This window comes from Neolamprologus multifasciatus, chromosome 4 (assembly GCF_963576455.1).
Source record: "Neolamprologus multifasciatus chromosome 4, fNeoMul1.2, whole genome shotgun sequence".
Taxonomy (NCBI): domain Eukaryota; kingdom Metazoa; phylum Chordata; class Actinopteri; order Cichliformes; family Cichlidae; genus Neolamprologus; species Neolamprologus multifasciatus.
Genome location: NC_140442.1, coordinates 12,896,876 through 12,924,101, shown reverse-complemented (window position 1 = coordinate 12,924,101; position 27,226 = coordinate 12,896,876). Strand labels below are relative to the sequence as shown.

At 37.7% G+C, this 27,226-nt stretch overlaps 1 long non-coding RNA gene across 1 annotated transcript in view; it reads right to left on the bottom strand.

The window, feature by feature from the left end:
* Nucleotides 1-22,612, bottom strand: part of LOC146519966 (uncharacterized) — a 24,999-nt gene extending 2,387 nt beyond the window's left edge. The window contains exons 1-3 of the long non-coding RNA XR_014873548.1: nucleotides 22,388-22,612; nucleotides 12,971-13,252; nucleotides 12,774-12,875 (exon numbers count right to left, since the gene is read on the bottom strand). This is a non-coding gene — a long non-coding RNA (uncharacterized LOC146519966). The remainder of the gene's footprint in view (nucleotides 1-12,773; nucleotides 12,876-12,970; nucleotides 13,253-22,387) is intronic.
* Nucleotides 22,613-27,226: the final 4,614 nt, after the last annotated feature.

Here is a 27,226-nt window from a genome sequence, read left to right as displayed (position 1 = left end):
AACCCGGAGCACTCAAAGGAAATCCATGCAGGCACAGTGGGGGATATGGAAAAAAGAGAGACTTAAACCTAGACCCTTCTTGCTCCAAGGTGACAGGGCAACACCATGCCATCCCAACTGATTTACATAGTTGTAATAATTTACATAGCACACGTCATCCTAAAATAATAAGATCAAACACTGGCATTTACGGTAAGCAGTGGGCCATAGGTTTAATAACTGCATTTGACATGAGCGATGGTCTGCAATTTGCTGCTCACCTTAACTCTTGTTCGCCTCACCTTGCATTCGTGATCAGTGGAAAAATATTGCACCATAAATACTAGAGCTATCAGTGAAAACTAGAACAAAGTGTTACCATTTTATTAAAAATATAAAAAAAGAGTTTCAGCCACTTGTAGGCAGTGGAAAAACTTGTAAACACAACAATGACATATCACCGCCCTTCAAGCAAGTATAGTAAAGTTGCTTATTTACACAGTCAACAGTTACAATATTATCTTTTGCTTAGAGTGTGTTTCTAAATCCAATATTCATTCTTTTAGCTCCCGAGGAAAATATCTGACAGTTTTGGGTGCTAAATGTTCCACTAAGTTCACTAGCAGATCTTTAATTGTTTGGTTCTGCAGTAGATATGAGTTTATCAGAGCTAGTTTGATGAAAACACATGGGCTGCTGTGGTCAAAAACAGTGCTATAAGCAGAGTACTGAACCGAAACGGTAAAGCTGTTGGGACTGGCAACTAATCATTGGATGAAATTCACTTTCAAGATCCATAAAGCCAAGGGCAGCTTCAGACCCAGGTGATGATTTTCTGTGTGTTTATCACTTTAAGTGACTCCTTTGTTTTCTCTTTTTCACTTGATACAGTGTTATAAAAATATTGAGCCACTTATGAGCTATTGATCATGCAATGGTCATATTAATGCAGCTGTTATAGCTGAATAGTGCTACATGCTAAGGAATGATATTTATTCTTTTCTTTTTTTTTTCTTCAAATTAATTTTGGAAAAATTGTTCTTTTAACCTTAGTATGTCTAACCTTACTGGCCCGAGTGCACCCTGTTAACGGCCCAAGAAGACTGTTCATTAAAAAGGCATTTGAACTTCATCATTCTCAACTTAATAACGTTAATTATAATTCTGACCTTCAAGAGATGTTTTATTATTTTTTCTACATCCGCTCAACTCGTGTATTAAAACAATTATTTTGAAGAATGGTTTGTGGATCGGCCAGACTTTTTTTTTTTCCCTTCCAAATGCGTCGTGGTTTTATTATTGATAAAGATTCAAGGTTGAGGTCATGGTTAAGGGTATGGTGGTTTTGTACTGTGCATAAACAAAATCCTGCAGAGCAATGCCAAGGCCCACAGATAAGATATAAATCCGATGCATACAAAAACAGTATCCTCTCATAACAATCTTTACAAGCCAGCATAGAGCTTCAGAGTCAGAAGTGCAAATGATGTTTACTGAAATGAATGATTAAAAAAAATAACAAGATTAAAAAAAAAAAGAAGTAAAAGTTAAATCAAAGCTTGACAACTTGCATCTGTGCAAATTAAATTTCATGTAAAAAGCCAAAAAATAAGATACTATGGTTCCCATCAATCTGAGTTAGGGAGCAATGTTGTCTCCTTATCCCTTTACAATAGTAATAGATTTGAGTCTTAAGGCAAAACGATCAGCCTGCATCCATTTCTTTGTTTAGGAGAAAAAATAAATGACTGTCACCATTGACAAAACAGACATCCCATCTAATCGGTTATTGCAAAAATCAATCACAGGCCTTTATTTTTGCTGTATTTCCTCAGTTTGTCATACTAGAAAAAAGGCTGCGACCCTCCAGCCCATCTTAACCCTTTCTTTGTTGACGTGTCAACAGAGGCGGTATTAAAATCCCACAGCAGCAACTTGTTTCAAGTTAAGGTTGACAGAATCTTCCAATTGAAAATCACTTAATGGGACCCTCCCCTCTTCCTCTCGTGACTGCTCTGTTCAGTTTGTTAGATTGTACACCATCAGACAGTGGCAGTGGCAGTCATTGCAGAATGACACTGTCCTGACCTTAACTCTTTTGAAGACAGTGCCTCCAGGTCTTCCCCGGAGGCTGTTGGGCATGCTGAGGTGTGCCATAGGTGGTGGAGCTGCAGTACCTCAGCTCATTTTGATTAATGGACCTCTCTCTGCCCCTGAGTGAGCAATTATCAGAGGGTAGGCAAAGTCGTTCATCACTGTAACCAAGCAGCAGGTCGCTTCCACTGCCGAAAGTCATACCTGCAGGGCGAAGGGGTCTACATCCCCCACCACCTCCTCCCTATCAGCCAGGCAGCTAACCCATGTTTGACCAGGAGGGTCTGTCTACGGAAGGTCAGAGAGTTGAGGCTTAGGCTGTATGGAGTCAGAGCATGCCGCCTGCAAGCAAATCAGAGTGCACCCAGTAATTGTTTAGCTGCTATCTGGGTTCTCTTGCATTCATCAAATTCAAGTCTGTATTTTAATGTGAGATCAAGTTTGTAATCAGTCCTGTAGCACCAAGCCAACACACTCATTTAGAAAAACCCCACTCTGTAGCAGTTAGTGGATGTGTATAACATATGTAAACCCCAGGGACTGAAAGAAAGTGCCACACATTTATCCAGTGTCCTGTTGGTGCAACAATCAGTTATCCTTTGTTACAGTTTATCTGAAAGGATTACTTATGAATGCATTTCTTCAGGGGCTCTGCTTGATTCTGTTTAATGGCAATAACGGTACGTTTTTATTCATGGACGATTTTTGCAACAAAAGGTGAATTAAGCACAGAGAACACTGTGGTTTAAATGCACACTGGCACTACAAATATTGCTCATGAGTGTGTCTGCACAGACAGATTAATGGGACCTTGATCCCTGACAATGATTTGCAAGAAGCTTGACCACATCATGGTCAAGAATGTTTATCTGTTCATACCTAACAGGCTAATGTCAGACACAACCGTGAAAAGTAAAAGACTCTTTGCACACACGCGCACACACACACACACGTAATACACCATAACAAGCACTGACCTTACTGTTATTGTCCATTAGTGTGACTGACAGTTAGCTCCTGAGGTTTTGTTGCCATCCAGTGAAATTACATTTTATATCTAGCAAGCGAACTGCCTGTTCGTTCATGTAAAACTCATAACTAGGCCTTCTTTACTTCTTTACTATCTATGTGTTTTATTCTGCTCACCTTTTAAGGCTCTTGACTTCTTCCGATGCAGAATCAGAATTTGCCACAACAGTTTTTCATTACTTTGATGTTTGCATTAGCGCTAAGGGGAGATGTGTTTACAGAAATGTAAGTAATAGTACTGTCTAATTGCTGGGTCCATTACAGCACTGTCATTGCTATTATGCACCTGTAATCCCTTCATCTGCTGTTAAAAATGCAATTAACAAAATTGTTGTTTCTCTCAGGGACCAACAATTTACCTGAATCTATCGGTCAATTACCGGTTTGTCTTCAGGCTGACCCCACTGGCTAATGGCTTTGGAGGAAGGCCAGAATCTGATTTCCTTTTAATAGTGTCTAATGGGCTGTCAGCCTATACATTATGAATGCAAACTAACTGCGCACAAACCATCCCAACACACTATTATGGCTGGGTTCTATTAATTGATTCCACTCTTTAGTTTTAAGCTAATGGTTTCCTCTTCTTTTTAAGCAAGCTGGTGAATCTGTTAAATACTTTCTATTGTTAAAATAGGATTGGGAATGCATTTGAAGTAAAGCGATTTTGTTTGACCGCCCTGTTATCAAATCACTGTGTGTTGTGCATCCAAAATGAGCAATGTCTCTGTCACATTAATGAGGTAGTGTCTCTCTTGCTCACTCTGTCCAAATGAAACGAGGGGGAGAAGGGGTAGTAGTAAAAGGTGGGGGTCGTCTGTGTTTGGTTTTGTCCACATTTTGAATTTCAAGTGGTCTAAAAAAACAAAACAAAAAATTTAAAAAAAGCTGTTATTTCAGGCTTACTATTAATTAACTGATCATTTTTACACTGATAATTTCTTATGAATATATTTTTTTATACACAAATAAATATATTTTTAGTTGTTTCTATTTTGAAGGAAATCATTTCGCTGAGTGTGCCAGCAACAGAGTGTGTTTCCCCACTCGAGTAAAATCTATCATAAAAAAAATCTGGTCCAGACATTTGCTGCTGTGCTCTGGAAATCCAGAAATCTGTGTGCTGCTACCTTGTCTGGCCTCGATCTCACGCTTTCCCCTATATCTCACTGTCTCTATCTTTTGCCATTCCCTTGCCCTCCTTTTTGCCATCGCTGACTGTCTTCTCAATCTGAAGCTCACATCTTTATATCACTCCAATTTTCACACGGTGAGATGGAAATTGAGTGGGAGGACTGGGTTGCAGGATAAGATGGAGGTCTCGGAGTGGACAAAAATAAAATCCAATTCCAGCAGAAAAAAAGAAGAAAAAAACCTCCCCCCTCCCCCCCTCCTACTAGCTGCCCATGCCCATCTTCAGAAAGTCTCATCTGTACATCTATGGAATCTCAAAACCTGGCACACAGCAGGAAGGTAAAGAGAGAAGGTCTGTGCACTACTCTCTTGCAAGTGAGCTTGAAAACACACCACTGGCCCTTTTTTCAACTTTTAAAGCCACTACTCACTTCATATCATAATAGGAGATTTACCAGGTGACGCTATGCTCTGAAGAATTTCTAATGCTCAAAGCTGCATGTCCAGACCCAAACCATCCAAACAATTTTGTGAGTCAAAAGAGGACACCAGTACTTTAAAGGGCTTATTTTTTATTTATTTTTATTCTAACTGAGCTTTGTGATGGGCAGAGGGTTTGATTTGGACAGATGAGGAGCAATAATCTTTTATCAGCTGAGATCCCTTTCCAGGCAGTAAGCCTTGTGCATCTGTGGTACTAAGGATGAATGAAGGGTTCTCACAGAAGTAATAGGCATCTCTCAGTTAAGGAGGGGTCAGCTATAAGGTGAAAGCTTAGTCAGTGTGGACAAGTGAACAGAGAACCAACTGTTTGATGGATAAAAACAGAAAATGCCTGAAGGTTTAGATTACATGTGTCTAATTATCTTCTGCTTATTAGAGTCAAGGCTCTGTCCGTATCTCAGGCTGGAATGTGTCATAACAGCTTTGCTGAATCAAAATCAAATTTACTCATTCAATTCTGTTTTTCATGTTGACTTTTTTGTTCCGCAGCCTTCCAATGTGGGAAAAAACACAGACATCTTCAGATATATCTGGCCAGCAAAGTTAGGCGCCATCCACTTATTTTTGGAGTCTGAACAATGAGGATCCTCTAGAGCTGTAATCTAGTTGACTGACAGCAGCACACAATGCCTTTCTCCATTCCTAACCAGAACACTTTCAGTAAAAGCAATGCAATTCATGAGAAGAGAACATAGACGGGTGGGTTGGGGTGGGGTGAGAGAAATGTGCTCAGCCACAAAGAGATAAGACAGAGGGAGGAAGAAGGAAGACAGCAAAGGTGAGAGAAAAAAAAATAAATCACAAGATCTTAAAACTTCTTCCTGCTGCACATCTCTGAGGTAGATGCTCAGTCATTTGTGGGCTCAACCTCACTTTCTATCAGTGCTACCATGTTGTGTAGACACATTCTACTATTTGCAAACAAAAAGATATTTAAAGATCATCAAAGGGCAGACAAATAAAAGAGAGAACGAGAAGAAGATTCGAAAAAGTGTAGAAGAGCACAATCATTCCCTAAGAGTATTTGGCAATTTTAAAAATGATCAAGATCCACACAAAAAATTAATTAGTTTTTGCCCATGTTTCAGCCCTACGCCAAACCGAATGAATTTTAAGCTTGGCAGTGTTTTTTTTATAGTTTTCCTGACAGGCAATGACGATGAATAAGAAATTAGATTTACCAAAGAATCTTCTCAAAGGCAGACTAGTGCTATTTTGCAGCAATTAGAACATCTTTATGATCTTAACACATAACTCATTAGCTTATTCCGACTTAGATTCTCAAATGTTTTAGACTGTTAGGAGCTACTTTTACAAACATCCAGTAGGGAAAAGTGAGTTTAAAGAGCAAACTTAGCCTGCATGCTTTATCCAGAGGGGCAGAGAGGAGGATGAAACGAGAAAAGATATGAGTAAAGCCGGGTACACAGTGCAGCCCATTATATTGTGTGATGTTAGCTTTTCCTCGTGAGGCCTTACTCTAGGCTTCTTTTTGCTGCTTGACATGGCTCACTCACAATTCCTAAACATTTCCATAAACTCACAGTTTTGTGGAAGATAATAAAAAGGTCTAATTCAGCAGAAGCAAACAGCACCTGGTGGCCTCAGGCGCCCTTATCTCGCGCAGAGATATGAGATTGTACAGTGTGTGAAACCAAATTATATTTTTGTTTGCCTCAAAGTGCAAAACAATCTTGCCAGCATCTAAGAAGCGCAGAGAAGTAGGCAGAGAAGGGTAATATTGCAGATATGAGGCTATTTCTACAGTTTATCTCTCATGTGAAAAATGCAACACTTAGGCTGTGATGATGTTAGGGATTCTGTTTGACTCTCGAAGCCTGTATTGACTAAGCTGGAAAAAAAAAAAAAAAAAAAAAGAAAAATCCTCTGTAAATCAAAACATCCACTCACAAAAGAAATGAATCTCTCCACATGAACTGATCTGCAACAAAAAGAAAAAAAACAAACAAAACAAAAAAAAACCCGGGGTGACATGAGTCCAAATTACAGTCTCTGATAACACATGGGTGTGACCCAGGAGGAGGAAAGCTCTCAGAACAAAATATCACTTTTGTTCAGAGAGAGCTTTTGTTCAGATGTGATGGTAGCGATAATGCTAAGCTCATTGTCAGGGCTGCTGTTCACAAAAAAAATAAATAATAAGAAGGAAACACTTCTTGTGAGAGTCCTGGCCTTTTATCTTATATTACGTCATTTGTCCTTTATCAAGGTTTATAGATTCTATTCAATATCTAACTGAGAAAATAAGTAATTCCCCATAGTTCGCCCTCCCACATAAACCACTTACAAATCCGCACATGAATGCATATGCAAACAATCGCTAGATGCTTTTTTAAAAAAATAAAATATATACCTGTTGTCAAGGTTTCAGCATTTCTTATTTCTGCCTCAGATCTGCAGCCTGTGGCTTGGTTTAACAGCTGGTGGGGAAGGAAGCCATCACTCTTCAATACATACATGTCAATCAATCTGATTTAAAGAACAAAACAGTTCACTGACCACTCAGTTTTGTGCAGGGTGTACTGCAGGTCAAGCTAACAGAATGCTCATTCTCTCAGCCTTTTATTACTGGCAAGATGGAATTTATGGTACTTAACAAGTATAAACAGTATAAACATGGCAAAGTACTCACTTTATACTGATCAGGAACAACTCTTGTTTGATAGACTTTTGTAAGAAATTTGTAATGTTATTAAGTTAGTAATATTAGGCATAACTGTAGAGTCCATTGGAAGCTAAAAAGCTCATGTTTGACTTCAATTATCAAATAAGGTAACATACCACCGCAGTTTTATCAGCATATCAATCTGCTTCACATTCAGTGCTTTGAGTCAGTTTTACCTTGCAGTTTATAGCAATGCTTCTCCAAAGAGATGATCTATGTTTTAACCCTGCTCATCCTTTTTGACCAAGTGTTTAGCATAAATACTGCTTCTTGGCATTTTTTCTAATCACACATGCAGTGTTCTCTGCTGTCTCTATTATTGTTGTATTCAAATTGATGCATTGTTTCATGTGTACTGAATGGCTTATTTGATTTTACATACAACCTGCATGTTTGAGACCAGTCTCACATCATATTACATGCCTAATTTTCCCCTCAAGCACAACTCAGTCACATCCTGGATCTCTCTCCCACCATTCTTTCGTGCCATTCCTTCCCACTTTAAAAATTGTTCTAAATTGGTAAATGGAAAACTACTTATATTGACCACTCAAAGCACTTTCACACCATGATTCACCCATTTGTACAGTTTTATTCTATGCACCTCAAGCAGTTTATTTATCTCTTACACAGTGAAAGAAGGCATTCGGGGTAATGTAGGGTTCGACTTCCCCGAGGACAATTTTATATGGCCTTGAAGAGCCGAGATGGCAAAAGTACAGACTTTCTGTACTTAAGTGGAAGGATAGATATCCATGTTTAAAAATACGCCATTAAAGGTTGAAGTACTGAAGCTACTTTTTCACTCAAGTAAAAGTAAAAAAGTGCAGGCTCTGAAATGTACTCAAAGTAAGAAAGTAAAATGTAGCTCCTTGTAATGAAAATATGTAACTAAATTTGGGACTGCGCACAGTAACTGTGCTGTTTTTATTGTATTTTATTTGGGAAAAAAGTAGCACCTTGAAGGAGAATTCTACTAACCATTTTTGAAAAAGGTAACTGAACTTTGCGCTATAATAATCTAATATGATATAAAACAATATTAGTACATGAGAATGCAAATATTATTCCAATCTAAATTCCAATTCACCTGAAAGCTTCAATCTGTTATGTAGATAGGAAAAAAAATAAAAAACTATTTTCTGTTGTAGAGGGTGACTTTGCCTACACACTTAAGCAGTAAAATGAGTCCAGCTATCTTGACTGATGTCCATCTCCTGCACTGACACTATACTGTTTATACTGTCTTTACACTAGACAGTATACAGTTGATATAAAGTTAAATGCAAATTAATCTCTGCCACACTTGATGTAACCTACCTCTTACAGTGAGCACCAGAGGTACTGTGCAGCAGTCCAGCATAATGTTTTACTGTGAATTCACCACATTATTGTAAACTAACTTGTTTATCTGGGGCAAAACTACCTAGTATTTTCATGCAACGTTTCAATAACAAAAAAGTTTGTATAGCTTAAATTAATTTGCAGGATGTTTCCCAATATGAAAATACATAATTTATCAAAACAACATATACAAATATAACATGTGATTAAAAAATTATTACATCTAAAAATTAAATTTCACTTCATCAAGTGTCACTGAGCTGCCCTTACCTTGTAAATCTAACCTCTCTTCTTCTTCTTCTCCTGCCTGTCTTTTCTTATATTTTTCTCCATCTCGGAGTGAACTTTTCTCTTTTCTTTTGTCTCCCTGTGAAATACAGCAGCTGGACCTTTAGCTAGCAACACACTGTGTGACAAACTGCACACAAACAGTTTGTGTGTTTGCTGATATTTGTTGAGGTGATAGAAATGTTGAAATTACCTGCCACTGAAAAACGCCACTCCTTTCATACCTTCTACGGAAGATGATTAGGGCCACTGGAAAACAAAGTGGGGACATCTTTCTTTTTTATAATTTCCCAGAATTCTGACTTCAATCTGACCTTTTTCTCAGAATTCCAGAGAAAAAAAAAAAAGATGCCCTCACTTTTTTCCTCCCCAGTGGCCCTAATCCTCTTCCGTACATTTTCTCCTCCTCTGCAGCGATAGCTAGATTCTGAAGTGCCGCGAACACAACACCCGCACTCCGTCCAGACCACTTTAACTCCTGAGTATAAAAGCTAGAGCTGAACCTAAAGTAACAAGCTTGTTTTGAAAATGTAAGGTGTTGAAAATACCAAAAAATGCAGGAAGTTTGTTTAAAAATGCAGGAAGTAAAAGCAAAATGTTGTCCGAAAAATAACTACTCTGGCAAAGACACATGAAAATTGTACTTAAGTACAGTCTTCGTTACTTCCCACCTCTGCTGACACGACAGTAATTGAACTGCCAGCCTTTTGATTAGTGGATGAATCACTACACCTCCTCAACCTCAGTCACCCAGAATTACAACCTAAAACCAGTTTCACTCAGAATATTGTCAGTATTCTTCTAGTATTATAATAGGATTCAGGTTTCAATCAGTGATGCCTCCAGAATATATATATATATATATATATATATATATATATATATATTTTTTTTTTTTTTTTTTTATAGGAGTGGTCATATTTGGGTCACTAAACATATTGGGGTGGCACACCAAATAAACTAAACTAAAATGAATAAATAAATAAAATTTTCCATTTTTATTATGCTGTTGTCAAATATAGGTTACTTGGAAAATATGGCAAAAGAGAGAAAGAGAAAAGACTTATTTGCCTAGTTAATTCTAGCTATTAAAGTTCACTGAAAGTAGGTACATATGAAAACCAAATAAGATTTTGAAATCCATAATAATCTATTTTAACCCTTTAAGACCTACCATAGAACCAAGACCGCCAGAGCTTATCTTTACATTTTTACATGCTGTAGTCCCATTTTTGAGAGCATTTCAAGATGCTATACATCAATACAACCATTATAGCCCAAATTGTAATATATGTATGCATTACGTGCATAGTAACTACATAAATTGCAAAAAATAATTACAAAGATACAATAAACTACAAAGAAAATGAAAATTGTTTGTGGGGTTTTTTTTGTTTTTGTTTTTTACATACATTTCTAGTTTAAGAGGTTTATCCCTCAAAACTAAAATACAAAAAAGTTGCACAAAATAGTTTCCAACAACAGGAAATTTATTTTGAGTGTCTTCATAGTTTTATTTTTGAGATACACCAATTTTTATATACTGCAGGAAAAACTAAAATAAATATAATCCAAATTTGCAAAAAAAAAAAAATCTATCAAATGTATCAAAATAAACTATTTCCAGCAGTGCAATTTGAGTTCTAAGCATCCCAGAAACTATACAGAAAAGGATAGAGTCAAACATGACTTTCAAAAACACCAGTATAGGCTTATAAGGCCCTGAAGGTAAAAAAAAAACAAAACAAAACCAAAAACCTACATTTTCCGCAAAAATAATGTCACTTCCGGTTTTGGGCACGTAATGGCGGACATGCGATAGTTTGTGCTGACGTCTATTCCAATGTAGGAAGTGTTTTGAACAGCTGATCGGTTCGGCAAAGCGTGTTTCTGTAATATTATGTTTTTGATGCTGCAAGTGCTTTTTATGCAGTTTTTCGCAAAGCCATATGTGTAAGGAAACCGTGACCTAGGACAAGCTGATGGCATAAGATGTAAATACAACTCCTCCGGTTTCATATGCAAAAAAAAAAATGATTGCGCTAGCTTACGTGGTTCTGGTTCTACAGGGATTTAAAAATAGTTACAAAAAAAAGAGGGTGCCCGCCCCGACCGGTTTTAAAGGGTTAAGCAGTAATAAATAACAAATTAGTGTTTCATTGTAGGGTGTTTTCCTCTCTCTTGTGGCCATGTTTATTAGACATGGAGGGGATAGCAAATTTTAGGGGGTGGCCAGTGCCCCCCCAGTGCCCCCCCTCGGTGGCGCCCCTGGGTGGCATCCCTGGTTTCAATAACAACTCTCCCTCTTTGCAACCATTTTTGTTCCAAGTGATCTGAGTCGATCCAAAAGTGTGAAAGTATTTTTTGGGGAGTTTGGTTCGTTTTTTTGCGTATTTGTCACACTTACATGTTTCAAATCATCAAACAAATTTTAACATTAGACAAAAACCCTGATGAAACCTACCTGGCCCATTGTGGGAAAGTAATGGCACTACCCAAAAAGACAATCGCGGGGTCTCTCCAAATTTAAATTAGGTATGGTTTTTAATTTTTAGTTGAAGTTTTAATTACAAATGATTGGTGCATTTAATTTTATATTTTTGAGTCAAACATATGGAAGTGAAACTGGTTTTATGCATATATCCACAATCTCTAAATGAATAGGTGCAGGATTTGAGACTTGTCAGCAATGTACAAATCTTTCTCAGGTAAATAAAGACTAGAAATAGGAATTTTGACTTTGATATTGACTGACTATGAACAGACAGCTTACATACTATAAACAGACCTGATCTGAACCATGTCAGTGTTTGTAGTTCACCCTGTGAGGTCTAAGCCATTCATGATGAGCTCAAATCTGGACTACAACCCAAACATCATGTTTTGGACATAAGAAAAAGACTTTACTGGGAAAAATGTAAATAGTTTGTGAAGTGTCTGTTTGATTGTTACTGTTGTTATTACCCCCACCACCTCTCTCTCTCTCTCTGTGACCTTGCGGTGGAAATCACTGCATGAACTCAGGAACACTTCTGTCAGTAAACACAGTTTGTTGAATCTCGATATGCAAGTGTGTGTTGCCACACAGTGTCTCCATCAGAGAATCTGTTGCTTATCTCAGCAAAACAATGCCAAACAGAGAGTGCTAAAGTGGCCTCTTTGGAATTCACACTTTGCTGCATTATAAAATGAAAAATTCAACAAAGGAGGCCTCAACAGAGGAACAACTGAAACTCTATTTCAAGCAAAGATGGGAAAAACAGCCTAATAACTACAGCTATTAGTCTCCTCAGTTCCCAAACACAGAGTGTTAAAGAAGGGGTGATGCAACACAGTGCTATATGTGCCCTGTCTCAGCTTCTCGGAAATGTGTTGCTGTCACCAAACTCAAAATAAGATCTAGACCTTTTAAAAAGAAAAAGTCTCTGTTTCAGCATTTGGTATCTTTTCTTTGTACTAGTTTCAATTAGTTACTGGCATAAATACATTTTGCAAATAATTACTTTCTACATAGTATACCAACTCTTTTTGGTGGTGATAAGGATTGGGGTATTATGTTATAGTAAATCTGATCACTTGGACCCTTGGTAGGTAAAATTTCAAGACAGACAAAATACCTCAAATAAAAAGTGCAGCACACTTAACATTGCCATGGACAACCCTCTTATTAGCAAAACTAGCAAATAAAATAAATTATCCGTTCCTAACTTAAACTTACCTTGTAAAGCTTTCTTTTGTTTTTCTTTTTCTCTAAGTCAGTCTTTTGCGTTTGGTTTGTCAGACAATCACTTGGCATGCTGTTGTGGACTCGCTACTGGTTCTACAACAGATAAAACATCCAAGTTAAATTTAAGGAAACTGAAGTAAATGCACAGGTAAGAATTATTACAGTTGAATTATCACCATTATACTTACTCTGTCTCCGTTATGCTTCTGTTTGTTTGCTGGAAAAAAACAAGACAGTTCTGTACAAATGTAAGGCAGAGATAACAGAAGGAATAGCTGCAGTCTGCAGGACAGAGGCCAGTCCACACATCCATACACATCTGGCAGCAGATGTCACAGCAATGGTCAGAGCAATATCTCCAGTCCTCGCACATACAGCAGCAGCCACAAGACGGTTTGCATTCCTCCTCACTTTGTAGGCAGGAGCTGGAAAGCTTGCAAGACTGTAACCCCATGGGAGTGCCTGCCTGCCTGTTAAAACACACAGAGACACAGAGAGATGAGATATTGGAGGAAATCACTCTCTAGAAAAATGGTCTCCTTTTCAAGTCCAGAACTGGAATTGAGGATGTATATAAAAAGGAATTCTGTGGAGACAAAGATGTTGATAATTGGCTGTCAGCCTGTCCTGAGCACTGTACAAGCTACATGCTATTTCGAGTCACGTCCAAAGTTCCTGCCGCATGCACTGTTTTGTGTGTGTGTGTGTGTGTGTGTGTGTGTGTGTGTGTGTGTGTGTGTGTGTGTGTGTGTGTGTGTGTGTGAAGGAGAGAAAGAGCAAGAGAGAGAAAACAGTTTGGCCAACTTTTGGATATAATGCTTGATGTCACGCTTTATCCCCTGGGGCTTTACTCCAGTCTGTGCCTTCATCTGTGACGTTCATAAGACAAGGGATGAAGTCTAACCTTCAAAACACCATGACAACCTCAAATGTCACTACAGAGAAGTTTTCTGTTTTCTGAAAAATCAAAAATGTCCATAACTAATAACAAGCATTTCTTTTTTTCCTGCTGGGAGTATGAAATTATAAAAAACAAGCTCTTTGTTAGGCCTACTTGTCATGGGGCCTACAAGACAGCTTCTAATAAACAAGGATAATGAGCAATGCACAACGAATGAGGAAACAATTAGTGATTAGAAATATAACATTGGTCACACTGAGGAAGAAAAACATTTTTTTTTTTTTTTTTGCGTTGTTTTAAAATTAGAACTCTGTTTCTAGCAAATAGAAAGAAAAAAATACCCTCAAAGCTGATCCCTTATTTCTCAAGAGATTGCCACAGCAGAGGGATCCACATGTTTTCTTTGGCACAGATTTAGCACCAGATGCCCTTCCTGACACAACCCTCCTATTTATCCATCCTTGGGGCCAAAAAAATGAGTACAGTAGCTTGTGACAACCCTGAGGCAAGGACTGCATCACCTCCTGATCTCAAACCGAGGTTCTTTCCCATGTAAGGCTCTGCAGCTGTACACAATGGGGTCACTTACATCTTACAATGCTGTGATTGCAGACATTCCCCAACTATCTATGAATGGTACTTATGGCCATTGATCAGTGATCTTTGATCAATGGTTGGTGACCAATGGCCATGACAATTTGCATATTAATGGTCAAGTAACTGACCTCCCAGCCCATTGTTCATTCAGTGGGCTAGTTTCAGTTTTTGTGCATATGTACTGTTTATAAGATTGGGGAAACCTGCAGTCAGCTGAGACTGAAGAAGTCACTTGGATACGTGACGAAACGTTTCTCTCACTGAAAACGCTATGCCCAGATGAACAGAATCAACCTTTTGGGATTTACTTACCTGGATGACTGAGCATGCACCAAGACAATGGGGTCACTACTTTTGTATTTACTAAATAAGATGTTTTAAAAGTAAGGAATGCACAACTGTATCATTTAGATATGAAAAAGAGAGAGAGAAGGAGAGAGACACTTATTTGCACAGTGAAAGTTGATGAAATCAGAGCTCCTCTGTGTCACACTGATAACACCCGATGAGCATTACAACAATCAAGAGTCAATCACATTAATGTCAAAACACAGTGAAGCAAATCATTTGTGCAATTTTGAAAAGTGCAGTTTATGTTGCTGTTCAGTTGTGTTGCATTAAGAATTAAAGAAGCCTTTAAAAAAAAAAAATATCATGAATTACATGTCCATGTATTTCATTCATTCATCAAATGCCTCCCATCTGGTCATTTTGGATTTGCCTGAGTATTTTCCAGGGGAAAGGCAGACTTCTAATAATAATTATGTTAAAATTCAGGTGGCTGCTGTCATTAGTTTACTCAAGGAAACTATTTAATGAAATCATGGCAGGGTTGTTTTTAGATGGGATTTTTTTGTAGCTGTATCTAGAAAACTACTTGAGCTAGGTGCTTCAATTTTTTTTAGGGTACATATCTGTACTATCACTCTTTGAATATAGACTGTCAGGAGTATAGCTCAAGGTAACATAGAATGATGGATGCTTGATGTTTCTGAAATATTAGATTTACAGTCTCTGAAAACAGATTTGGAGGCTTGTAGCTTTTTTATAAGTAGGGGACTTATACTTTATATACAGCTTCTTATACAAAAGGTACATAATATTCTTTAAAAAAGTCAAAATCAGATGAATGATTTCACAGATATTAAAACTTGAATATGAAGAAATCCCTGCCCTGAACAATAGGCCATGCAGAAAAATCCAGTATGCAATGTAGGAATCACCATAACAAAGCCAGATACGCAATTCCCGACTTTCTGTAAAAAAGAAAATTGTACAAGTTGTTCCTCAAGCTATTAGCTAATAATCGCCTTTTTAACAGAGCTTCACCTTTGAAAATGTCTTTTGCTCTTCTTAATATCAAATCATTCTGGTTTTCACGACTCCTTCTTTCACTGATAATTGGAAATACACACTCAAATTGTACAAAAATTAAATGTCTCGGCATTAAATTACCCACAATAACCTAAAACATAATTTTCCACCCTTTGTGTTCAGCAGTCAAAAGAAAAAGCCTTAATTACCTTGTTTGCAAAAACACACTTCTTTCACAAGTGCGGTAAAAATGTTTTAAAACTCACCAAAACCTCGGGTTAATTTTAATTCAGTCCTGGACAGTTTCTGTTTTTTCGTTGGCTCAGTTTTTGCCAGCTAAGTTAGAGATACTCTAGACTTGTAATTGTGCAATCTCTTTCATGGCTAGCTACTTTTGTAAAGGGGTGTAAACCAAAATTTACACAAATTACCTTTCTTCTTCAAGCTCCTTCCCTAATCATTCAGTGTGGCTATCCTCCTATTCTCCACCTATCACCCATTTGTGTCTGCACTTGGAGCCATTATTAAACTGAACTTAAAACCTTTGGTCCAAACTAAGAATTCCAGCATTCTGTGGTACCTTAAAAGTGAAATTTAATGATTTTAACTAAAATACTAAATGTTATCAGTATTTTTACCGGAAGCTCAAATGTGTAATTTATCCATTGATATATGAAAAACTATTCAAAGTGCTAACAGAAAAGTCTAATTGTATACACATCAGACTTAAACATTCATCTGAGATTTTGGACTGGCATAGAACGCTAACAACATCATCATCAAAACACCAAATGAGGAAAAAGGCAATGCTAAAAATTAAAATAAGAGACCACTCAATCTTCACAGTATAACACAAACTTTGTTAAAATAAAATCAGTGATATCAGTTTATGCAGTTAGGAAGGGTAAAGCATTGTGAATGCATTTCAGCTGCTTTGTTTAAAATAAGTGAAAATAGGTGCAATGGAGAGGCAACAACAAGACAGCCCCCCCAAAATGACATAGTACTTGCAGTTAATTCAGCCTGCACAGGTAGTGCAGCTTGTCCAGGTTGGCAAATCCATATTTACCATTGCAACATGGTTTGCTTTCTCTCCCAGTGCAGTATTAAAATTCTAGAGGAGGGCAAGCAGAGTTGTAGAGGGGCATCGACCCAGTTGAACAAGAAGGGACAGGAGGAGCACTATCAGAGCCATAAAAAAATTACCTTCAGGAGGCTATGCTGGAGTTTTTATGTTTTTGATCAAATGATGAAGATCAACACCAAAAGTGGCAGATCCCCTACTGATGTACTATTCTCTTCACAGATGAGAGCAGGTTTAAAGTGAGTTCCTGTGACAAGCGTGAAAGGGTTTGAAGATGCCATGGCTACCTACAACATCAGGGGCAGTGGGTCAGTGATGGTCTGAGCCCTGTGCCGTATGCTTAGAGAATTACACAGACTTCTGCATGGTAGCCACTGGTACCCTGACTGGTACAGGGATGAAACCCTCAAATTCATAGTAAGACCTTCTGCTGGTTTAGTGGCACCTGGGTTTCTCTTGGTGTAGAAAAATACCCAACCTCATGTGAACAGAGTGTGTGGCAGTTTCTGCATGACAAGATCTGAGACCTTTGTGATATGTATTGGTGCATTCTCCACCAGTTGTGGAGCTTACTGATATTAGACTGAAGTCTTGGAGGGAATCCCACAGGACACCATATTGTCTCCTCAGGACCATTCCCAGTGGCTCTCAGCAGTGCGTACAGGCTAGTGGGTCCATACGCATTACTGAGAAACTTTATTTGACCGGTTAGATCAGTCTGTGATTTAAATTTTCAACTTTGATTTTTCGTATGATTTCGAATCAAGTCCTCAAAGAGTTGGCGATTTTAGTTCCCACTGACCATATCATTTTCCTCTCAAACTACACAGTCAGTAAAGGATTTCAACTTTTTTCTTTTGCAGCAGCGCATTTGCTCAGCACACTACCGCAGTCTACAGAAAATTAGTACTATATCAGTCAATTTATCAAAGTTAGAATAGCTTTCTTTCAGTTTGTCCTACCACATTTAATTTGAACAAATCCTCAAGGCTCTTAAAATTAATCATTTCCCTACTAAAACACTGACTCTTTGATTAAATATTCTCAATAGGTAACATATCGCCTTTATATTTTTACTTACACATTATACCCTCTTAGGAGCTACGCTCATCACGGTTAATCAAGGACAACGAACAGACTACATCTGTTCACAGAGTGAATCTCCTGACATTTTATTATTTGCCTTTCTTCTCCTCTGTCATTCTGTCTCCTTTTCTCTCTCTTTTTTAGACGCACACACATTCTTGTTCCCTATAACACAAATGTCAGCAGGCTGAGTCTGACAAGTGAACGACAGTGAAGTAGATTTGACCTTGAACGCTCTGAGAATGAAGTGACAGTAATAAAAGGCTGTAGTGAGCTATTGTTGGCCCTGGGGCATCCATTAATGAATGACATGAAACAGCCGTGAGATTCGGGGACAGGAAGGGGTGGTGGAATGATGGAGGACAGATGACAGCAACCCACACACGGTCCTCACCTGTGATGAGCTCAGCTAGCACCCCGCACAAGGTTCACACTTGCTGATGTGCATGCAAGCGCACAAGCAGTTGGGTGTTAAGAGCACACAGCCACCTACCAGCATGTGCCGCATTCTGTCAAAAGGATGTTTACTGTAGAATAAATCACCAGCTATTTCAATATATTATTCATGTGCTAAGCAGACCCCTCTGCACCCGAGGGCAACTTACTTATTGTTTTCTGCTCTCACTCATGCCAACTCTCATGCCTGGATCATACATAGATACAAACCCCACTGAAAATTTAACATATTTGCCACTCCATCCTGAGTGTGGAAATAAGGGATCCAAGGATCTTATATTCAAAACTCTCCAAGCGTAACAATAGTTAGAGTTCCTAATATCTTGAGTTGTTCTTTTTTTTTAATCAGCATATCAGGATAATTATAGATAATGAATTGATGTGGTGGAAGTGTCAGACCACTAATGGAATGCAGTACTTAACCTCTATAATCCCTCAGTGCCCTTCACTTAGTGTCAGGATAATTAAATTACTTCTAGTGATACCTTTTTAACTCACAAACACCATCTTATACACAGTGATAGTACAAAGAAAGTAAACCCTGTTTCAGTTCTAAAGTGTTACATATTAAGACATATGACCCCAATTCCAAAAATAAACTTGGGAAACTGTGTAAAAAATCAGAATGCAATAATTAGCAAGTCTCATAAGCCCATGTTTTATTCACAACAGAACACAGAAGTGCTATCAAATCTTTAAAGTAAGAAAATGTACTGTTTTAAGAAAAATATTAAGTCATGTTGTTGTTGATGGCAACAACAGGGTGTGACAAATGGGTGGAAAAGTGAGTGGTGCTAAAAAGAAAGAGCTGGAGGAGGACTGCAACTAATTAGCTTAACTGGCAGCAGGTCACTAAAATGAGTGAGGTATAACAGAGAGACAAAAAAACCCAGCCGCACACATATACAGAGGATCCACCAATCTGCAAAAATAAAAAATAAAAAAAAAAATCTGCAAATTGTAGAACAATTTTGGATAGTATTCCTGAATGTAAAATTGTAAAGTAATTGAATTGAATCATCCACAGTCCTTAATATCATCAAAATATTTTAGCAATCTGGAGAAATATCTGCGTGCAAGGGAGCAGGCTGAAAAAAAGTTTTGGACTCCACAATTTTCCTGTCCTCAGAAAGCATTGCATTAAAAACATGTATGATTCCATCTTGAGAATCCTTGCGTGGGCTCAGGAACAATTTCAAAAATCCACAAACGCTATTAAACTGAGCTTACTGAATGAAAAACTCAATTGTTATACTTTGTCTATACAAGTTATTTTATGCACACAATGTATTCTGTGACCCTGGTAGATAACTTTTACTGATAAATATTCTAGTGTTGAAATCTTTTTGTTATAGGTACAAAACAAACATGCACAGTTGTGTCATGCTGTTTGCATTGCTGCTTGACTCCTTTGCCAAGGTAAATAAAATTCATAAAGACAACATTGTTGTGTGCATCTCCATTTATTTCAGACTTCCACAACATATTCATTTATGCTGAGGTCCCACAACAACAATTCAGTGGAGTTGTGCTGTGGACTCTCACTGGGCCATTGCTACACTTGATTCTTTTCATTTTCAGCCATTCTGTTATAGATTTGCTGGTGTGCTTGGTTGGGATCATCATCATGTTGCATGACTGAATTTTAGCCAAGCTTTAACTTTTGGATGGATGGCCCAGTTAATTCAAGAAAACATTGCTATACAGAGGAATGACTCAAGGTTTTGTTCCAGAAGTCTTGTGGTTTGTTCAGATGAAACTTTAAGTTTTGTTTTTTTCTGTTGTTATTTCAATTATATTTGCATGTTCGAAATAAAAATTATATCTATCTATCTATCTATCTATCTATCTAAACTTTGCAAACCTAAGCTATGGTGTCACCTTCTTTTCTGAGATGCAACACTTCTGTATTTTGCATTTTTATTTTATGGTCTGACCTTGGAAAATGTCCAGGAAAAAAGTTTGACCTGGATCTATCCTTCAATGTGCATATTAAACAAATTTGTAGGGCTGCTTTCTTACATTTGCACAATAGCTCTAAAATTAGAAACCTCCTGTGCCAGAGTGATGATGAAAAACTAGCTGCTAAGTTGGACTATTGCAATTCATTATTACCAGCCTGTCCTAAAAACAACATGAAAAGGCCTTCAGTAAACCCAAAACGCTGCAGTGGGAGAATTGGCAGGGACAAGAATGAGAGCGCTTTTCACTGGTTCCCTGTTACAACCTAATATTAAAGACCTCACAGTACCATGCCGCCACAGTGAGCACCTATCTCTAAGACTGCTGGCTTACTTGGTTTCCTAGGGTGTTTAAAAGTAGAATCTGAGGCAGAGCCTTCAACTTTCAGGTTTCTCTTCTGTGGGACTAGCTTCCAGTTTGGATTCAGGAGACAGACACCATTTTCTACTTCCAAGGTTAGGCTTAAAACCTTCCTTTTTTGATAAAACATATAGATATAACTGGATGAAGTGGCCCTGAATGCTTCCTTCTGCTAGGGGTTTCCCATGGTACGCTGAGTGTTTCTTCTTCACGCACCGTTGCGCAAAACAAGGGGTTTAAACTATGATGAACGTGCTTGAGCCACGCTATGATATCCCGTTCGCGTCCACTTTAGTGGCAAGATCGTTCTAAGCATGTATGAGCAGGAAAAGATTTAAGTTGTGGCTGAACTGTCCCAGGCATCTTCTGTTGCCCTAACTACTACAAATGGGTGGACCTCCAGGGCAACGGAAAGCTATACGTGACCGTGACAGCTCATTATATCACAGCAGAGTGTGATATAATGAGCGGTATGTATTATTGTAGGGCCTACCTTACAATATAAAGCGCCTTGAGGCGACTGTTGTTGTGATTTGGCGCTTTAAATAAAATTGAATTGAATTGAGTGGAAGATACAAAGCCCTGTACTGCCAAGACGCTAGGGGCAGTGTTGAGCACGATTTGCAAAATAAACGGCAAGTTTGTTGCAAACACATGGAGTTGGATACCGGCAGAAAACACCTGCAAAGATAGAACAACCACACTCATATATATTCAAATAATTTAAAAAAAATGTTCATTTACCTGTTACTACCACACACCAAATCCGGTCGTTGGTACTTCCTGGCTTGTTTAGTCACTAGGTAACAAAAGCTCAACACTGCACCTAGCGTCTCGGAGCACTTGGAGTTTGCGCGTGCTTCGGAGCTTGTACGTGCTTTGGAGTTTGTACGTGCTTTGCAGTGTTTTGGCGTTTGTAAGTGTTTTGTCTCTAGGGGCCACCGTATTAAAGGGCCAGAGACCAATTAACCGCTCCATGCACACGGGAGTAAAGGCCCATTGCCATGTAAATATGTGGTCAATTCTTCAAATATATATATATATATATATATATATATAAAAAAAAAAAAAAAAATTAGGCCTGTTAATAAAATTAAATCATTTCTGCTCTTCAATACCTAAAAAAAATTCAACTGACATGGTTTCCAATTGTGTGCCAAAAATTGGACATTTTTTTTTACAACGTCTGGATATTCATGTATCGACAGTGATGTAATTTTTCACTGTTTCACTTTAGAAACAAATCTTTGCACAGATGATGTTTATATGTTGGTTACTGAATGTATGGAATGAAATGTGAACTGAGGCATATTTTTAAAAGGGTTATATGCTAAAAATTGAAAAAACAAAAAAATTGGTGAGGATAAAATCTACTTAATTATTCTGTGTTCCAGTCTCAGTAACTTTGACACAGTAATATCTGCTTCAATATTTACACCTCTGATGAAATTTCACAAGTGTTAGCTTTATTTTGATACCAAGATTGTAAGCAGAGTTTTTAATTGCAGAGAAATAATCAATTACATTTGGGCATTGCATTTTCGAGCTGGAAGCTCAGAAACCCCTTTGGGGCTTAAGAGGTTAAATCAGATAATCTTTATTATTGTAGAATGATGACACACCTGAATGCTCCAGACCAGCAAATGACCAACACTTCTGTATTTATAGATGTGCTCACACTTATTGATGGTCAATTAATCAAGTGTATTTGATTAGAGTGTCTAGTTGCTACCAAACGTCTTACTTTGTATAAAACAGTAAGGCTGTGCCAAATGGAGTGAAGAAATTTATCATGCGGACCCAGAATGCAGACTCAGAGAACAGAGAGGAAATAATGAAACTGACCTGCATTGTAGAAACAGAAAATTAATTTTGCAGGTGAAAAAAATGAATTCCAAAAAATCCTAGCAGCAAGCAGCCAAACAGAAAAAGCCCCTCCCCCCCAAAAAAAAAAATATAAATCAAGTGAGAGAAATAGCTCAACACAACAGACTGAACAAAACTGAGGGCTTAAATACACTCAAATACACAAACGATAAGGGGTAACACCTGGGGAAAATAAGACACAGGTGAACAGAGTCAAACCGAGCTCAAATAACTAAAAAAAGGCCAGAGAATGTAAACAGAAAATAAATCAATACATACATAAAAAAAAAAAAAACTGGAAATATCTCTAAAAAGGTTTAAAACTCAAGACTGCAAAAACTGCAACAAATTAAGAATCAACAGAACAGAAACGGGGTGTACTTAGGTTTTTCACACACTGCTTCTGCATTTTTGTTAATGTTTTGAAATAAATAATGACACAATATAATGCGTCATACATGTTCTGCCAAGTTCATGTGAAATATTTATCTAAAATGAAGACCTGCTAAGATTTTTTTATTATGTCCTAATATGTAAAACTGAATTTAATATGATCTACTTGCTTTTTTTAACCTAACTGTATGCATGCTCCTTATAGCAATAGCATGTTGGCACATTCAGATACATGGACATAGTATGCACTTCTGCTTTATGTCTATATAGCACTATTTCATTACCTCAGTACTAGGACTAACAGTGCTTGGCATCTTGTTTACAATTTGCCTCCACTACCTGCTTTGGGTGGGTGGCTCAAGAAAAGCAATGAGTAAGGGTTTAAACAGTAAAAATGGTGAGAGATTTACTGAACCTGTCAGAGAAGATGTGGCAGTGCTGTTATGAATTACTGTGGTGGGGAGGGCACAGGCGACTCCAGCATTTCATTGGGATTGGCAGTACACTCATATTTTACCTAAGCCCTCCCCCACTACCTACTGGTTTGTGCTCCAGCATCCAGCATCGCGCATCTCTTCATCGCTTCTTTAAGTAATTCAAGTCTCAATACTAGCTTACACGTTTTTTCACTTTTATTTTCGATCTTAATTAGGTGAAAACATATACAAACAAAGTTGCTAAACATGATAGTTATTTTTAGTTGGTTTGCGGTTGCACCCTAGCACCCTACATGATGCTTCACAACCTCATCCAATCCCTCACGTCCAAATGATACAGGAACAATTTCACACTAGCATGTGAAGGGGAGCAAGAATTGAGTGACCAAACCAGTTACTACTGAACAGTTCACTCATCCAGTATAACTACATATTGTATATCTTTTGAACAAAAAATTATTTTTTTTAAAAAAAAAGAGTTGACATCTTAATTAATCTATTTCTAAAATAGATTTAAGTGTTTTGTGAACCATAATCAACCTTTTGAAAGTTGACAAAATAAAATGGACACTGAGCAGTCTGAGAAACTATGTTTTGACAAAACATAACCTTGGTAATGTAATTGCTCCTATAAAAGAAATTTAATGACTGTGATGGTGATGTTTCAAAAGAAAAGTGATACCAATTAATAGTTTCTGTTTTACATAAATGGCCGGGGGACGATCTACAGGGGAGCAAGGGAGGGCAACCATCCCCCACCACCCCACTTACACCACCCCCACCCCCTGAAACTTGTAAAACTAATTGTTTGTTTGTCCAAATGCCTCTTATATCCTTTGTTTCACTGGAAGAGATAATACTGCAATAAATAGTTTTCAAGTATTTTGACTTCACTGAAGAGGTATGTTATACCAATAAAAAAAATAATAAATCATCCTTACAATAGTTTGTTTACATTTAATTTCAAATATATTAATTGTGTCAAATCATAAAAATCATATGCCATCCAAACAAAATGAGGAGTTTGTAAATCTTTTCTTCAAAATGAAACTTAAACCTGATCTCGCATCCCCATCACCAAGGTCACATTGTTTCTGTCCTTAGGTATATCCACAAAACAGACTTAGATATGAAAAAACAAACAAACAAAGAACCTCCAAGGAACTGACTTTTCAAAACACAATTGAAATGCTTTTTCTTTTTCACAGAGGCCATGGACACACTCATGGACACAGTCTTTTCTAGTGGTATTACACTAGCATGTGTCTTCCACATATGGTGTTCCACCAATAGCAAGCATCCACCTAAGGGTGACTGGAATATTTCATCAGTAAAGCTGATGATGGCAGAAGAATATATAAAACCTTGGTAGGTGAACAAACCTAAAAATAGTAAAATAGAAATTTTGTCCAATTTGGGCTTTTTCAACTGCAAAACAAGAGGATAAAAATATGAAATAAGAGGATTTTAATGAAATATGAATTTGATTCATTATGGCATGAACCGAAATTAGTAGTTCATTACGGTTAGGAAACTTCCCTTTCATATTCACCACATATCATTGCCTGATATTGTTTAGTTCAACTAAAACACACTCTAAAATGCTGGCTGTTCGGTTTTTATTATATTTTATTTGCTTTATTAACAGCAAAAATTAACAGTCCTTTAAAATATCACAATGAATACTGGACTAACCAGCATTAGTGTTAGTTTCCCCGGTTCGGGTCACTTCCAAATATAATCATGTCAGGTTTAAAAAGAGAAGAAGAGAAAATAATAAGGAAAAGAAGACAGCAACAGACCGCACAAGAGCTGAAGACCTGAAGTCCAAGAACTGTCTGTGTTACTCTTTCCACCTTTTATATACACTTAATGTCTTTGGGCAGGGGAACTGTGTTCTTGTTCACTTTTCCAACAGAACCCCCTGCCTATAATAAATGAAGAGCCTTTTCAGAAGCCTGCTTCTTTAACTTTTATTCTGGGCACTCAAGGACAGACTGACCATCTGGAGTTGCAGACCTTTGGGCCTGTGTTACTTCAGCAGCATTGATAGGAAGAAAAAAACCCAGCTCATTCTGTTTGGCTATCCTGATTTAGCCTGGCACAGTCTGTCCACAGAGGTGCCTGTGCACAGCAGTCATCAATTTATACCATCTCAGGAGTCACATCTCTCTTTCCCGTAAATTTTATTTGGGGACATTGCGTTCATCATACAGACAGGTAACTTGGATTTTGATGAATTGATTTTTTAACAGCATATTATACTGCATCTAAATTATCACTAAAGTTTAACATCAAAGCTTTGGATCCTTTTCAGAACTCATTTAGAAACTATTCTTACTTGAAATGGCTAAAATAAAAGTCCCCCATACAAAATCCTAATGTGTTATTTATTTCAAGTCAGAAAACAAGTTTTTCTTCTGGAGACCATTCTCATCATCACCTGTAAAGTGACTTGACTTGATATTGAGATCTGCAAAGGACAAGTGCCATGACGGGCTTTTCATAATGACTGATGTCATCTGTCACACTTTCATTTACTGTTCAAAGTGATGGACAAATGCCCAGAGTGTGCCAAGGGATTGCATCACCAAGATGTCTTTTTGAACGAGCGTGACAAGCCAGCAGAGTTTCTCTTTCTTACTCGCAGTGAGTCAAAGGGATCAATTATGATTGGTTTCTCAGCAAGTAGTCAAGCTGTATGATTGACTTCATAATGTGTGTTGACATGGAGATCAACTGAGCCTACTCAGGGAGCTGGTATTAATGAAGCACAAATTAACAACTGTTTGTTCGCTGGTGGCTGTGCAAATCCTTATTCCCTTTCCTTGAGCGCAACACCCACTCACGGATTCACTTGTGTGGCAACAAACAAATCTTTTCCACCAAGCTAGTCTTGACTCATGTGTTGTTATGGCAATTAGATGGTCCACTGTTGTGCTCAGTCAAGCCAGAACCTTGATCATAATGCTATCCTCTACATTTGACTAATGAACTGAATCTTCAGAACATGACTTTTTTCACCCTTTTAGTGAATTAATTGCTTTTTTTGATTGCTATTTTACTCCTAAGATAAAACACGATTAAACAAAATACTTACAAGTGTGTTTAAAATACATTATGGTGCAGAATTGTCGAACCAACCTTTGTGTCTTTATACTTTGCTCCCAGAGAGCCAAAGTTTTTTTAAGTGCTCTTGAGGAATAATTATGTATTATGTTATTTTGTTTTTTGTTTTAATTTTGTTAAGCCACTTAACATTGACCTATGAGTCATTTGAGCTTAAAACGTTTAAATGTATCTTTAGATACTTTGTTACTAGCAGTCTGTCACAAAAACACACGATTTGCTCCAATTTCTTCAGTTGAATCTATGAAAAAGGCCAAAGATAACACAGAATGACAGGCATAAAATAGTATTTTTGCACCAACAAAGTGATTCCATAAAAAGCTGTTGGCCAAAAACTTGACATATCCCGGCATGGTGTTCAGTGTTTCCTTAAAATGTAAGCGAACTGGACAAGTGGATGACAAATGTAGCAGGCCTAAAAAAAAACCTAAAGCAGATGAACAACATCTGAAAGTCATGTCCTTAAGAAATCCAGCTTAGACCTGACACAGCACCTGAGAGATACAACTGGCCCTTCAGTTGAGCCATCCAAGGATCATTAGTAATGGTCTCAGTGGAAGGGTGACTGTCAAGCAGCCATTCTCAAGGAAGGGAAACAGGGAGAAAAAGCTGCAGCCAAATTGCCCAAGAGCTGGGCTGAAAATCAGTGGGAACAGGTCTTACGGAGTGATGAATCCTGTGATGAAACTGTGTCTACTGCCATCTGGGAAACACAGTGGTAGCTCATGGTTTGGGGCTGCATTTAAGCCAGTGGTTTTGTGGATTTTGTCAGAATTCTTGGAAAAGTGTTTTGATCCTGATTTCAGATTTTGTTCCGACATGAAATACATGCACTACATCTGGAAAATATCTGGTTGGC